General features: G+C 39.1%; 1 protein-coding gene across 1 annotated transcript in view; it reads right to left on the bottom strand.

The window, feature by feature from the left end:
• DPYD (dihydropyrimidine dehydrogenase) overlaps window positions 1-14,527 on the bottom strand; it is a 345,166-nt gene that overhangs the window by 281,204 nt on the left and 49,435 nt on the right. The window lies entirely within an intron of this gene.

Genomic DNA, 14,527 nt, shown 5'->3' with positions numbered 1-14,527 from the left:
GGAATTTTACCTTTATAATCATAAAATCAAACCAGGTGCAGTACAGCTGGTATTTTTTACCTATGACAGCATTCAATAGCCTGTTTGGAACTAACTGATGTATTCTGAGCTCTCTGTGGTTCACAAAAGGAAAACCCAATACTGTTTTTAGTATGCACTGACACCCTCTGTTCCAAGACTGCTAGTGAGGCTAAAGATTAACTCCTTAATTGTGAACTGTTTGCTAGTGCTCCATAAGCAGTGGCTGCTCCTCACCACATTTGAAGCATGAAAAGATATACCACGGAGCTGTTTATAAAGCCACTGCCATGGTATTTTAAATGTATATATTTTGCTGAGGACTGTTCAAAGCTGTAAAAATATTAATGTATCTTTAAGACAGTTGCAGTGGGTTGACACCACAGTGCAACAGTGATATTTACTAAACTGGGGAATGGCTTTAAAGGAATGTGAAAGCTAGTCAAGAAAGAGACCAACTGCAAAAATTCTGATTCCTATCCAACCCCCAGGTCTCTACAGCAAAATGACTACCAAAAACGATGCCTCGACATTTCTGGTTTCTCCCAGCTGCCAAATGGCTGATACATTATTACTTTCCACACTTTAAAAAGAAAGGAGACATTCTGTTGCTATCATGCATATATTTTCAGATAAGATTTTGTTTTAAATATATTCTTCCTGAAAAAATTGGACATTTTTGGAGGAACAATGTTCATAATGTGATCTCATTAATGGAGTACTTCTTTCTGATTCCAAAAGCTACAGCAGGATTTTTTAAAAACGGCATATATGATCTCTAACCAGACAGAAATTGCATTTGATTACTAAAACTACAATGCCATAAATGTAGCACCTAAAGAGAAACTTTTTCAAATATCTCTAGAATACCATGATATCTCAAAATTAAAATGTAAAATCCTTGCAATGAAACAACATCAAATACATTTCACGAGACAATTGTCGCATACATTCAGCAAGAGTTATTAGCTGGCACGCAAAATCTTGGAATAATTTCCATTGCACTTCCATCCAACTGTAAGCTTGACGCATTACCTTGGAAGAATGCCACGTTTCCCGCTGTGCTAAACTTACTGAAACAAATAGGAAAGCAGCATTGCTGCGTTACATCCCTGCTTTACTATTGTGTAATTGGACCACACTACAGGAACAGCACTTCATATTACAAACATCGAGTTACCATTATCAACTTGTGGCTTCGTGCTCTCAGAACAAAAGCAATGAATTCTTGTTTTACATCAAGAATTAAATGAGTACGATAGAAGAAAAAAATATTAAGAGAAGTTTCATTTCAAGGCTCTGTTTTCAGTTTTAAAACAAAATAAATTTTATCTGTTATACATTATTATACTAGCAGGATAAAGAATATTTAGCAATGCCAATGGCAAAAAGATTACTCAGACCTTTCCAAATTAGAGGTGAAGACTTCATTCACCCAGTGTAGCCAAATAGAATAAAGGAATAAATATTGATCAAAGAAGCAGGGAGTTAGTTTTACACTTATTGAAGCAGATCTATTTAAACTAAGAAAAAGCAAAAAAAATTCTGTACAGTCCCTGCTGGTTAAAGCCCTTCCTGTAGCATGAAAGGAAAATTTGGGATTTCATCTGCAATTGGGTGAAGAGTGGGTCTCTCTCCTCTCAGGTGCTAACCAGCCTTTCCCTATGATTCTGGCCACAGAAGGGTTTGTGCCTAGAATGGCTACATCTCTAATAGTAGAAGATACCTGAAAATGACTGTGTCTGTGAGCAGTGTGGCTCAGAAGCAGAGGGTTTCTACAACAAAACAGCTGGTATTAAGGCTGACATAACCCTTCCTGAAAAGGGCTTATTTCAGCTTACTTCTAACCTAGTCCGGTAGGCCTGAGCACCGGCCCCAGAGACGCGTGTCCCTGCAGCACTGTGCCAGGGGCAGCACGGAAGCGCTCACCTGGCCCGGGGAGCGCTCACCTGGCCCGGGGAGCGCTCACCTGGCCCGGGGAGCGCTCACCTGGCCCGGGGAGCGCTCACCTGGCCCGGGGAGCGCTCACCTGGCCCGGGGAGCGCTCACCTGGCCCGGGGAGCGCTCACCTGGCCCGGGGAGCGCTCGGAGCAGCAGCGCATCCCCCGGCCGGCACGCACTGCCCCGCAGCCCTCGCACAGGAGGGGACACCCAGGCACCTCACAGGCAGCCCATGAGCAAACGTGCGACCCCGCACAGGAGCCATTTGTGCTCGTCTAGCTACCCAGAGAGAAGCCAGGCCACATGCTGCTAATTGTGCAGCTGCACCTCAGTGCAGGCTGAAAGATTCACTCAAGAAATGTCTTCTGTTTAGGCTACTGCAGCCACGTGGCCAGCAGTTCTCAGTCATTCTGCCACAGCTCTCTTTAGTGGAACACACTCAACAGACTCAGAATCTCTTTTAAATATACATCCATTCTTGTTTAAGTATTTTTAAACAGCTCTGTATAGTTCTTTAATTACAAGAAGAACAATTCCCAGCCCAATTAAATATTTAATCTGAGCAGCCACAAGGGAATACCCTTCAGGACAGAAGAGGGTTAACAACACCAGCAGTTGCCACCCAAGCAAATTTGCAATGGGAAGATGGAGGGGTGGATACTGTGAGGAACAGCTCAACATGTAATAGCCAGCCACGAGCCAAGCAAGCCACTGTAGCTCCCTGGGAGCAGAAACTGTTTTACACGTGCTCAAGTCTATGTTCTCTTCATTAGGAAAACACAGATAAGCAGGAAAAGGCACTAGGAAAGCCACTTTTTGTTCAAACAGGAGGATATGTCAGGGAAGATAAAAAGAAAAATTATCTTATAAATATTTATTTTTTTTATTTTTAAAGTGTTCCTCAAAGAGTGTTTTCTTGTCTTTCTGGTAGTACTGTCAGATACCAATTTAAAAGTATTTTTCTTCATTTGATACATTATCAATTACAAAGGAAATGCTTGGTTAATACTAATTAATGACCACAAATGCGGAAAAACTTTCAGTAGGCAAAGTATCAGTAAGAAAAGTATTTGTGGCATTAATCAGTACCAACACTACTATTTGATAGTAGCAATAAAAGTAATAGTCTTTACAAATATAGCAGCCATAATTACTTTATTAAATTTAAAAATACTATCTATAGTTATAGTAATCACTAATTTTTAATGTGGAAATACTAGAAATATTAAATACTATTAAAAATAGGAGTTTAAAAAGTAGTCATACTATTTTAAAATAACTTACTTGATTTAAAAGATTATTGAATTGTAAAGGTATAGATTATAAATCAAGTCTTTTGTAAGTATTCTGATGGAAATCACATTATAATTCTGTCCATTACATTCTGTTCCATATACAGATCAATTATTAAATTCATTTGAATGGGTGCAATTCTATGGTGGTATTTAGAACAGTTCAGGGTTTATTTTACAGAAGAGACATATTTTTTTTTTTAGTTCCCAGGGACAAAAAAAAAAAAAAAAAACCAAACAAAAAAATCAACAAAACAACCAACAAACGACAAATCACCTTGATTTTTAGTATTGGACAAAGCCAGAACTAAATGCTGAATAACCTAAATACATTAAATACATACAAATTGAAGCTTTTTGCAAATGCCTGCTCCACAAAGAACCTTGTCACTGCCAATACTCTGTGCACCTTACAAAGCACACCCCAGGCAAGCAGTCCTGGGCGTTCGAGATGGCAGGAGACATCACTCGAGAACAGTTAGTTCCTTTGCTCTCTATTACATCTCTTACATTTGTCTCACTCTGTAAGCAGCTTCTTTGTACAGATTGTTGCCTGAGATCCTAACCTTCCTCAGTCCTGGAGATCCTAGAGATTTAGTAACCTTGCCTTAGACACTAGCAAGTGAAAGCCTCCGGGTGATGTCCTGAAAAACCTAAAGTGGTCTACGGCTTAAATAGCTGCCCATCAGCTTTTCAACGTCAAGCTCCAATGAAACAGATTTCTACGTAAAACATCTTTTTTTTCTGAAGAAATAAGGATAGAAAACTGTTTCTGTTAAATTTTGCTCCAATTAGCTAAATATATGGTACTGGTTTCAGTATATCTTAACAACTATCTTACTGAAAAAAGTCCAATACACTTTACAGTCTTACTTACAATAAACATGTTGATTCCATTAGAACATTAGATTTAGATAATCTTGTTTTGGTCTCCCAAACAGTCTCAAGTAAATAAACAGGACTTAAATTCAGAAGTTTACACGGAAAGGACAGATTAATTTTGATGGAAGGTAAATACCTTAGGGCACAGCTGGACCCACAATTTCCACCTCTGGAAAGCCCTCACCCCCTTTGAAACTGCCCACCTCATCCATTTTTCTAGGAAAATGGATGTTTGCTCTTATATCCAGAAACCACAACAGCCAGTATAATATAAAGCTAGAACTCTTGAGAGGCAGCAGAAAAAAAGTAAGTAGCTAATAACAGTCATTATAACCAAAGGGTTCTAAACACATGGTTTAATCCCAGCCAGCAACTAAGCCTCACCACTCATTCACACCCTCCTGATGGAATGAGGAAGAGAATCGGGATGGTAAAAGTGACAAACAGAATGGCTTGAGATAAAGCTTAGTAGATAAATGGAAAGCTGCACATGAAAGCAAAGCCAAACCAGAAAAGCATTCACTATGTTACATTGGCAGACTAGTGTCTTGGGAAGAGACAAAAGACTGTAATTCCCAATACCCTCACCCTTGTTCCCCCTCCATACCTGCCTGGGATATCCCTTGGGTCAGTTGGGGTCAGCTGTCCTGGCTGTGTCCCTCCCAAATCCTTGTGCACTCCCAGCCTCCTTGCTAGGGGGTAGGGTGAGGAATGGGAAAGGCCTTGACCCTGTGCAAGTGCTGCTCAGCAATAGCTAAAACATCCCTGTGTTATCAACACTGTTTTCAGCACAAATCCAAAACACAGCCCCAGAGCAGCTGCTGTGAAGAAAGGTAACTGTATCCCACCCAAATCAGCACAACACCATAATCAGAAAATATGATTACTGGCAACAATAAACATACAATGGAAAGACACACTACCTAATAATGCAATTTTGAATGGAGATTGTATTTTTTCCTCAAACCCTTAGCTTTGCTTTGTATCCTGAACTCTAAAGAGAATGTACTCAAAGACACCCATGGCAACAGAAAGTCCAAGGACAACACAAAGGAGGAAAAAGGATTATGGTTTTTCAGACTTTTGAGAACTACAGTAAGTGTCTGAAAAGAAACAAGTAGAGATATATGTAAAATAGCATTTGTAAAGAGAGATTGGTTTCTGACTGCAGACAAAACAGTAGAAATGGCCTTTGTTAAATACATGTGGAATGTGGTACTCTCAATAGACTGGCTACAGATTAAACTAATGATTCCTAAATAAAACAGCATGAGCTGCAACACCTTCCACTAAAGCATCCGACTTCTTTGCCAAAGCTGCAACACACTCAGCTTCTGTGTGCATCCCCAACTTTCACTATGGTTTAAAATGGTAAAATGAACCTTCTACCTAAACCCTCCAAAGCCCTGCAACATAAAATCAAGCATCAATAATCTATGAAAAGCCATGGCTCATGGCAAAACCACCAGCAAATTTTCTTCACTCGTATCTGTACTTTTTTTTAAATTTCATATTTCACAAACCAAAACCTTTTTTTAAGTGTATAGGCTGGTAGTCCATATTGTATACATTATCTCTCTGCCAATCCGGAGCACTTCCTCCTGAATGCTAATGGCAGCAAAGAACATATTTCAGAAACATTTTCAAACTTTGCATTTTAAAAAGTAACAGAGAGAACCCATGGAGTGAACTCCAAATTCTGTAGTGCAATTTTCTACTCTGCACATGAGTGGCTGTTAGTCACTGAAAGGTACGATGCTGCACCCCCTGCACGCCACCTTTGGAGTCTTTGTGGTAAGCCATCTGTCACAGTGGTTTTCAAAATCTCTTTCACCACCAACATCAGACAACATCTCCCGCAGTTTGTTAAAAAACAAATTTTGACTGGAATCCAATTCTTTTCTTTAAATCATAAATCTAAATGGTTCAAAACTAAAACTAGGCTCTCTTCAGTGAAGTGACAAAAAGTGGTGATTTTTTTCTCCTCCCCCCTCTGACATATTTCTTGGGAATGCTACACACAAATACCAAAATGATGTAATTACCATACTGAGAACAGACCCACAGCATATTTCGGTCACAGTAATACATATAAAAGAGCATATGAGAAACATACAAGATTTTATCAAAAATGTTCATGTAAGATGTTGCCTAAAGCACATTTCAGTATATCAACAAAAGTAGCAATTATAATGCAGTTTCCAAATCTATGAATATTATTTATTTTGCTATTTTACTATATTGCTTCCTATTTTGCTCACATTGCTTTTGTTCTATATCTGTGTTATATACATTACAAGGCATAATTCAAACCTCTGATGTAAAGTAACTGCAAATCTACATTGTGGATTGGAAGAGGAAAAAAATTCAGTACCCTTTCATATTTGCCATTCAGAAACACCAGCAATACACTATTTTAGGTCAGTAAAAATTGTATTTGTCAGTTTATCCTGGCTAGGTGACTAAAGGAACATTTAAAGGAAAACAATCTAACTTAACTCAATCTCCTCCCCTGTAACATCTAAATAAACCAGCCTATCACTGGACCAAAAAATAATAAATATCTAACTCATAAATTAAGTAATTATATACAGTATTTTGAACAAGGTCTAGGCAGCAATCAGCTGACAAACTTGGAAATTCAGTTTTAAAATTTCTGGGGAAAGTATTATGAAGCTGATGTTCAACAGAACAGTCTGTATCACAATCAAGCTCAAAACAAGGCACTTTATAATTTTCTTGATTTATACTTGAAAAATATATATAAAGTGATGCAGTCACATTCTTTAGTGCAGAAGTTAGGCATTATTACTAGTTCCACAGAATTTTCAGTGTGGGTTATACCTGACACTTGAAAAAATAGACTTAACATGTATCAGAGCTTTCTTTTTCTTTTTAATTGCAAAATAAAATATGAAGTTCTTTAATTCTCCATAGAAATAACAAAGACAATGCAAGTTCTAATAATTACCACAAAAATAATTGCATTAATGCCACGGGTTCCTATACATGCTTGGTGTTACACCTCTGCAGCATCTGTCTGTAGACAGAAATTATTCCATCGAGGCCAGATCTGAGCAATTCATCTCAAAGGGTGGCTAGCGAGTGACTCAGAAGTTAGTTAGCCAACAAAGAGCACAGTAAAATCGCATGGGCACAGCTTAACAGTGCTTTGTTAATGCCACTAAACAGCTTCTAGCACATAAGCAGCTTGGTTAGTCATAGCTATCCTCATCCAGGGCAGCCTTGTACTGCAAAGGCATATGGCTAACGCTCTGGTAATGCAAGGGATGTTGGCAATCCGTTTGATCTGTAATGTAAACTAAGAATGATAGTGAAGTTCTGATTTCAAAATGGCACTCAATATTAAGCTCTTATTAGCCACATGGGTTTTTATAATGGATGTACTATTAAAAATTCTCAAGTGCTTCTAACATTATACACGCATTTCTATGCAACATCAAACGTGACTAGAAACACTAACATTTTGCAGCATCTCCTCATCTCAATATACTATTAATAATATGGTAAATTTATAAAATTGTGAAGATGCATATATAGAAAATAAATTCCAAGGAGAGAAAGTTAAACATTCCCTAAACTCCATTGCTTTATGGATTTTTTTTGTTTTCACTTTGAGAACACCTCTGCAGTTAATTTTTTAAGGAATATCTCTAAGCCAAATGCAGTGTAAATAAGGGTCTAAATCAATAAGCCAATCAGCAGCTTACCTAATTAATATGTCTTCTGTGGCAGAGGATGTTTATTTCTTGGTGCTGAGATAGATACGTCAGAGGAACATGAGCTGGTCACCCAAGAAGCAAAGTGTTGTTGCAGTTTGGAAGCAGCACAACATTTTTGTTAAATACGTAAGAAGCAATCACTTGATTTTCCCCAAAAAGCATGCCCCAAGCAGCATTCAAGTAATTGCACTGGAGATAAATGTAAATACAGAAGATGGCCAAAGAGCAACTTGGACTTATTCCCTCAGGCCCAAATAAACACACAAGGGCTAGTGGCTACTTTCATAGCATCATTAAGTTTGGAAAACATCCTTGAGATCATTGAGTTGAGCCTTTGACCAAACACCACCTTGTCAACTAAACCACAGCACTAAGTGCCTCATCCAATTCTTTCTTAAACACTTCCAGGGATGGTGACTCCACCACCTCTCTGAGCAGCTTGTTGCAATGCTTGACAAACCTCTCAGTGAAAGAGCTCCTCCTGATGTCCAACCTGAACCTTCCCTGGGTCAGCTTGAGGCCATGCCCTCCTGTCCTGTCACTGTTTGCCTGGGAAAAGATGCCAACACCCTTGCTACATCTTTCTACACCCTCCTTGCAGGCAGTTGTAGAGAATGGTAAATTCTCTTCTGAGCCTTCTCCTCTCCGGACTAAACCCCAGCTCCCTCAGCCACTCCTCACAGGACTCACTCTCCAGACCCTTCCCCAGCTCCACTGCCCTTCTCCAGACCTGCTCCAGCCCCTCAGTGTCTTCCCTGCAGTGATGGGCCCACAGCTGGACACAGCACTCGAGGTGGTGCCTCAGTACAGGGGGACAATCCCTGCCCTGCTCCTGCTGGCCACACCATTCCTGATCCAGGCCAGGATGCCACCGGCCTCCTTGGCCCCCTGGGCCACACTGGCTCATGTTCAGCAGCTGCTGACCAGCACCCCAGGTCCTTTTGCCCTGGGCAGCTTTCCAGACACTCTTCCCCATCCAGCAGTGCTGCAGGGGTTGTTTTGAGCCAAGAGCAGGACCTGGCCCTTCACCATATTGAACCTTACACCATTATCCTCAGCCCATCAATCCAGCCTGGCCAGATCCCTCTGCAGAGCCTTCCTGTCCTCCAGCAGATCAACACTCCCATACAACTTGGGAGTCTTCTGCAAACTCATTGGGGGTGCACTTTATTATTCCCTTTGACCAGATCATCTATATAGATAACAGACAGGAACAGGCCCAGTACTGATCCCTTGGGGACACCACTGAGGACCAGCTACCTGCTGGATTCAGCAGCATTCCCCAACACTCTGGGCCCGGCTGTGCATCCAGTTCTTAACCCAGCAAAGGGTGCATCTGTCCAAGCTGTGGGCTGCCAGCTTCTTCAAGAGAATGCTGTAAAGTACTGAAGGCTTTACTGAAGTACAGAACTTTGGAATACTGGAATTAAGTACAGACTTCCACATCCCCAGAACACAAAGGATTTATTTTAAGAGACAATCTCTGAGACCTGGATCAAACCTTTACTTCTTTAAATTTACTTTCCCTTTCAATGTACCTGAGATTGGTCCTACCTCAGAACAGTTCAAGAACAATATAGGAAAGAAAAAATACATTTAACATGACATTTTCATTATCCTTATTTTCTTATACTTCACGTCTGTGTTTCTGTAACTTTAGAGCTCTGTGATGTTTTTTAAAATAGGAAATCAAGTCACCTGACTCAGAACTAGAATATGAATCCATATTTTCCACATCTTAGACCTGAGCCCTATTTTGTAGTTTGCACTGCAGACTTGTTTTTGTTTATGTGTTTAAATTTCCAGATTTTACTCTGCAAACTAATGAATACTTGTGAAACCTCAGAATTTCTTACACTGCAATTTTCTTGGGTTTTGCCCAGTCATAGAAACTATTTTTCAAATACATCTGAGAGTCTAGACCATATTAAAAGAAGCCTGATTATTACTAACCCCAGCTTGCACAGTTGTCAAGACAACAGTGAATATCATCATTAACAGAAACTGTTTCTAGCAAACTGGAAATCACACTTGAAGCTTCACTCCCTTGTTCATATTATCCAAAACCATGTGCAAATATATGAATGCAAAAGAAAATTCTAAATGAACTTTGGTATCTTTTATACTGATTCGAACAGATAAGCAAACTCCCTTTTCAAAGTACAAATAAATACGTTTCAATTTTCCTTTAATAACAAGAAGACTACACAAAAATACTCAGCTTTAATTTTCACTTGCAAAGCTTTCACACGTACTCAGTGTTCACAAGACAGACCATATCTATATCCACCTACGAGTAGGACCCATTTACGTATTAACAGCTCACCAGCCTCACCGATTGCTCACTGCCTTAACCCACCATGGTGTATTACCAACTCAGTTGATAAGTAAGCAATTGTAACACTAGATTCAGAAAATGTTTTGTTTGAAATGCTATGACTTCGTCACCAGGCTCATGAAATGTACACTAGACACAGGTCTAAAACACAGAGTAACATCTACACAGTACTCAAAAGCAATCTACCACCTACTGAGTGGTGATACTCCGAAGGGTTGGGCTGCTGTTGACAGGCTGGAGGAACAGGCATACGGAAACGACATTAAAAATAAACAAAAAACCAAACAAAACCACCGTTGTATCCTGCCCCTGGGGAGGAACAACCCCAGGCACCAGTACAGGCTGCAGCCAGCCAGCTGGAAATCAGCTTTGTGGGAAAGGACCTGGGGGTCCTGAAGGACAAGATGAACCATGAGACAGCCCTTGCAGCAAGGTAGAGCATTGTCTGCAGGTTGAGAATGGAGATTCTTTTCTGCTGTCCAGGACTGGTGAGACAGATCTGGAATGTTGTGTCCTATGCTGGGTTCCCCAGGCCAAGGGAAAGGGGGATGCACAGGAGCAAGCCCAGAAAGGGGCACTGAGGTGATTAAGGGACTGCAGTGCCTGCCATATGAGGAGAGGCTGACGACCTGCGGACATGCAGCCTTGAGCAGAGAAGGCTCGGGATGGGGGGGAATCTTATCAAAATGTATAAATACCTGATGGGAGGGAATAAAGACAACAGAGCTCGATAGTTCTTAGCAGTCCCCAGGCAAAGGGCAAGAAACAACAGGCACATGCTGAAATGTAATTCTAGTTTAAAAGAAACAAAGAGCTGGGGGGGGGCAGGGGCAGTGTTTGTGGATTTTTTGTATGAGTTTTGCTGCTGTTTAATGTGAGGATGTTTGCCTAGACAGTCTGTGAAACATCCATCCTTGTTGGACATAACCCTGAGCAACCTGCTCTACTTGACCCTGCTCTGAGCCAGAAAGATGGCCCAGCTCAATGATCTCCAAAGAGTATCCGCAAAACAAGCCACATCAATGGTAAATATGTCAAAAAATGTTTTCTGTGCAAATAATAAATGTTAAAAAAAAATTAAGTAGTCTTTATTTCATCCTTACCTGTCTTTTTTTTTTTTTTTTAATTCCATTCTTGGGTGTGTTCTGTAATGCACACAAAATATTAGGATAGTGGTAATACATGTATAAACATACAAATATGGGGGATACATGCTCAAAAATATTTTTCTGGTATGCAATCAATAAAATGCAGAGACCACAGGTTTAGACCATATTCAACCTCCCAATATCATCAATTCTGATTCGCTCCCTTGATGACAAGAAGGAATGCCTGTACACAAAGTGAACAGATTCATCAGGAAAAAGAACTCCTGCCAGCCGATGTCTGCTGCTGTCTGAAATTTGTCCTTTTTAAACCCAGTAGCTTACTAAACCTAATCTTTTCAATTTGTTACTATCTAATTTGATATTAATAACTGAGTCTGGATTTCTGCCATACTTCCTCTAAAAGTTACTTTATAATTTGAGGGGGCAGGGGTTTCATTATTGTTCACTTAATTTTAAGACTCCTCAAGGCTACCCTACTTCCCCAGAGGAAAGCTTACTGTAGCAGTCCACAATCTGGTTTCACCACCTATGAAAAGACTACCAGCGTCAGCACCCAGCTACACCACTTCCTGCTCCTCAAATACTTATCTCCTTGCAGCAGAAAAACCAGTCCTCCTTTAAATTCTAGATTCTGATGATTTGGATCCAGATTTTTCTCAGTGATTATGTATTAAAGACAAATTGAGCTGTGTTTAACAAAAGATCAGTGCTTTTACTTATGCAACCTGACATTATAGGTATATAGGTATTATTTTTCTGCCAAATTACTACATAAAATACCCAATTAATTTATCATATACGCATTCAAGGCAAGCAAAGCAATAGTCTGTCCATTTATAAGCTCCAATTCAAAAAAACTAATGGATTTTTATTGTTTACTTCAGCTTTGCAGCTGCATTGAAATATAGTAATACATAAAACATTTGGAGTACATTAACAAAATAAGCAAAACATTAACTGAATTGAATGCTTTATGATTTTATGTGCAATCACAAGTAAATCAAATTCCTACAATACCACTCTTTATATACTGAATAATGGCAAACTACTATCAGCTCATTATCTCATTCAAAATCTAAAATAAATGTAAAGTAGAAGTAGAGAAAGTTCATAGGCATTGTAATAATTTCAAAACCCTTCAGAAAGTTTATTTGGCATACATCTATATACATAAACAAGAAAGATAATTTTCATGTAGTCCTTAATTTGAATACTGAAGAGCTGGAAACAGAACAAAACCCTTCTTGGATATTAATATTTGTTTATGCAGAGCACAGTGATACTCATAGACTAGAAGTGTACTGAAACCCATATTAAATTGACCATTTTTCTCAAAGATGAAGTTAAAATGGAAGGTCTCGTTCCAAACAGGAGCACTGGGAAAAAGTGTTCATTGTATTTCTCATCTGGCAGACCAGTAGTACCACTCTGGGAAATCAGAGAGGATTTGGGCAGACTGCCCACTCAACTTAAGGCTCATCTGAGATCCACATATATCCACTTAGCTATCCAACTAGGATTTTTTGCTGCTGTAGCTTTCATGAACACATGATTTTAGTGCTTTTGTGCAATGTGCAACCCTCTCCACAAGCTTCCCTTGCCCAAAGGAGGCAGGCACCTCATAATACTGAGGTCAGCAAATCTATGTCCTCCCATAGCTGGTCCAATGTCCACTCTTGTCATGGAAAGGAAAAGCGAACTTGAATCTATAAAAATGTACCATTTGAATTACATATGTATATTGGGATCCAAACAGAAAAATGCAGCCACTCAGTAAATGAGATGACTATACAGCAGTTGAAAGAACCCTACAACCTAAAATACCAAGTGTCTTTTACACATATTTAGAAAAGTATGCACACCTACATGTATATACCTCACTAAACATTTTACACCTTTCATGTGGCACTCAAGTATGTCATAAAAACACACTACAGTATAAATTTAGTAAGTCAGGTATTTTCTTTGTCTCAATAAAAAAGCAGCTAAGGAAACAACCAACCATATAATACTGACTGCAATTAAGAGAATTCCAGCACTGCACAATATCTGTCACTCTTCACAATCAATAACTATTTCTCAGAATGGCTTGTACACTAGCAAAAATACCCAGGATACAAATTTATGAGATAGCAAAGTGCTTTTGCACAGCAAAGAATCATGAGAATCTTCTAAACAGGCTTTGTAACAGAAACATGAGCTTTGAAATGCCAAAGCTCCCCTTGCTATTCAATGTTGATCACCGAAGAGCTGTCAGCTCCCAAGTTTTTAAAATATTATCCCTGCTGAGTCATGTATTGCAAAACGTCACAAACCTGAACACTGTTACAGAACAGAAGCAACTTGAAATGCAATTCATTGGAAATACTAAAGGTAGCTTCATTTGCCAAAAATTCTCCAAATCTTTATTTTAAATCACTCTCCATTTACTGATGCTGCATGCAAGATTTACATACACAGATGACCAACCACTGGGAGAAAACCCTAAACATATTAAGCAATACAAGCATAAAGCAAAAATCACTATTAGAAAGGTGAATGCCATTATTTTTACAGTTATTTGAGGCACTGGTATTTGAAAAGTTCAGAATACTTGCAGGTAGGAATACCTTCTTAAACAGTCAGTATACATGAGAAGAGCATCATGAACATAAGTCATGCAAATCAAGTAATTCACACACATCCATAAATTTAATGGGACAACGGACATAGTCAAAGCAAAGAGGTGCATTTATCTTTTCAAGTAGATTCTTAGGGGGATTGTTGTTGTTTTTACTTTTTACTGCACTGCTTCAAGCGTAAGAAGTTACTCTGATATCAGGCAAGTGAGATGAAGCACTAAGTTTGCATCATTACATTTTACTATGCAATTTCAAAACCTTTAAAAGTGAAGCTTATATAATTTTCTGATTCACAGATAAAACTATAAATAACATCTTCCTGATTATTCGCTGAGTTGCTTCAGAAAACCTGTCTTCAATTCCACCACCTTTCAGCACAGTAATCACTCCCTTTTCCAGGCACTATAGCTGGCAAGTTTCTTTGGAGTCCTGTACCCAGATACTCTGCAGTGCAAGTAAGGATGGCAGAAAATTCATCTTCTGACTAATTTTAACCTTTTCTAATAAGTATTAAGTGCAACAATATAATGATATTAAACAAAATATACATCTCTACAACACATAAAGGACCAGACAGATTTTT

This window comes from Poecile atricapillus, chromosome 7 (genome assembly GCF_030490865.1).
Source record: "Poecile atricapillus isolate bPoeAtr1 chromosome 7, bPoeAtr1.hap1, whole genome shotgun sequence".
NCBI classification, from domain to species: domain Eukaryota; kingdom Metazoa; phylum Chordata; class Aves; order Passeriformes; family Paridae; genus Poecile; species Poecile atricapillus.
This window is presented reverse-complemented; position numbering and strand designations above follow the sequence as displayed.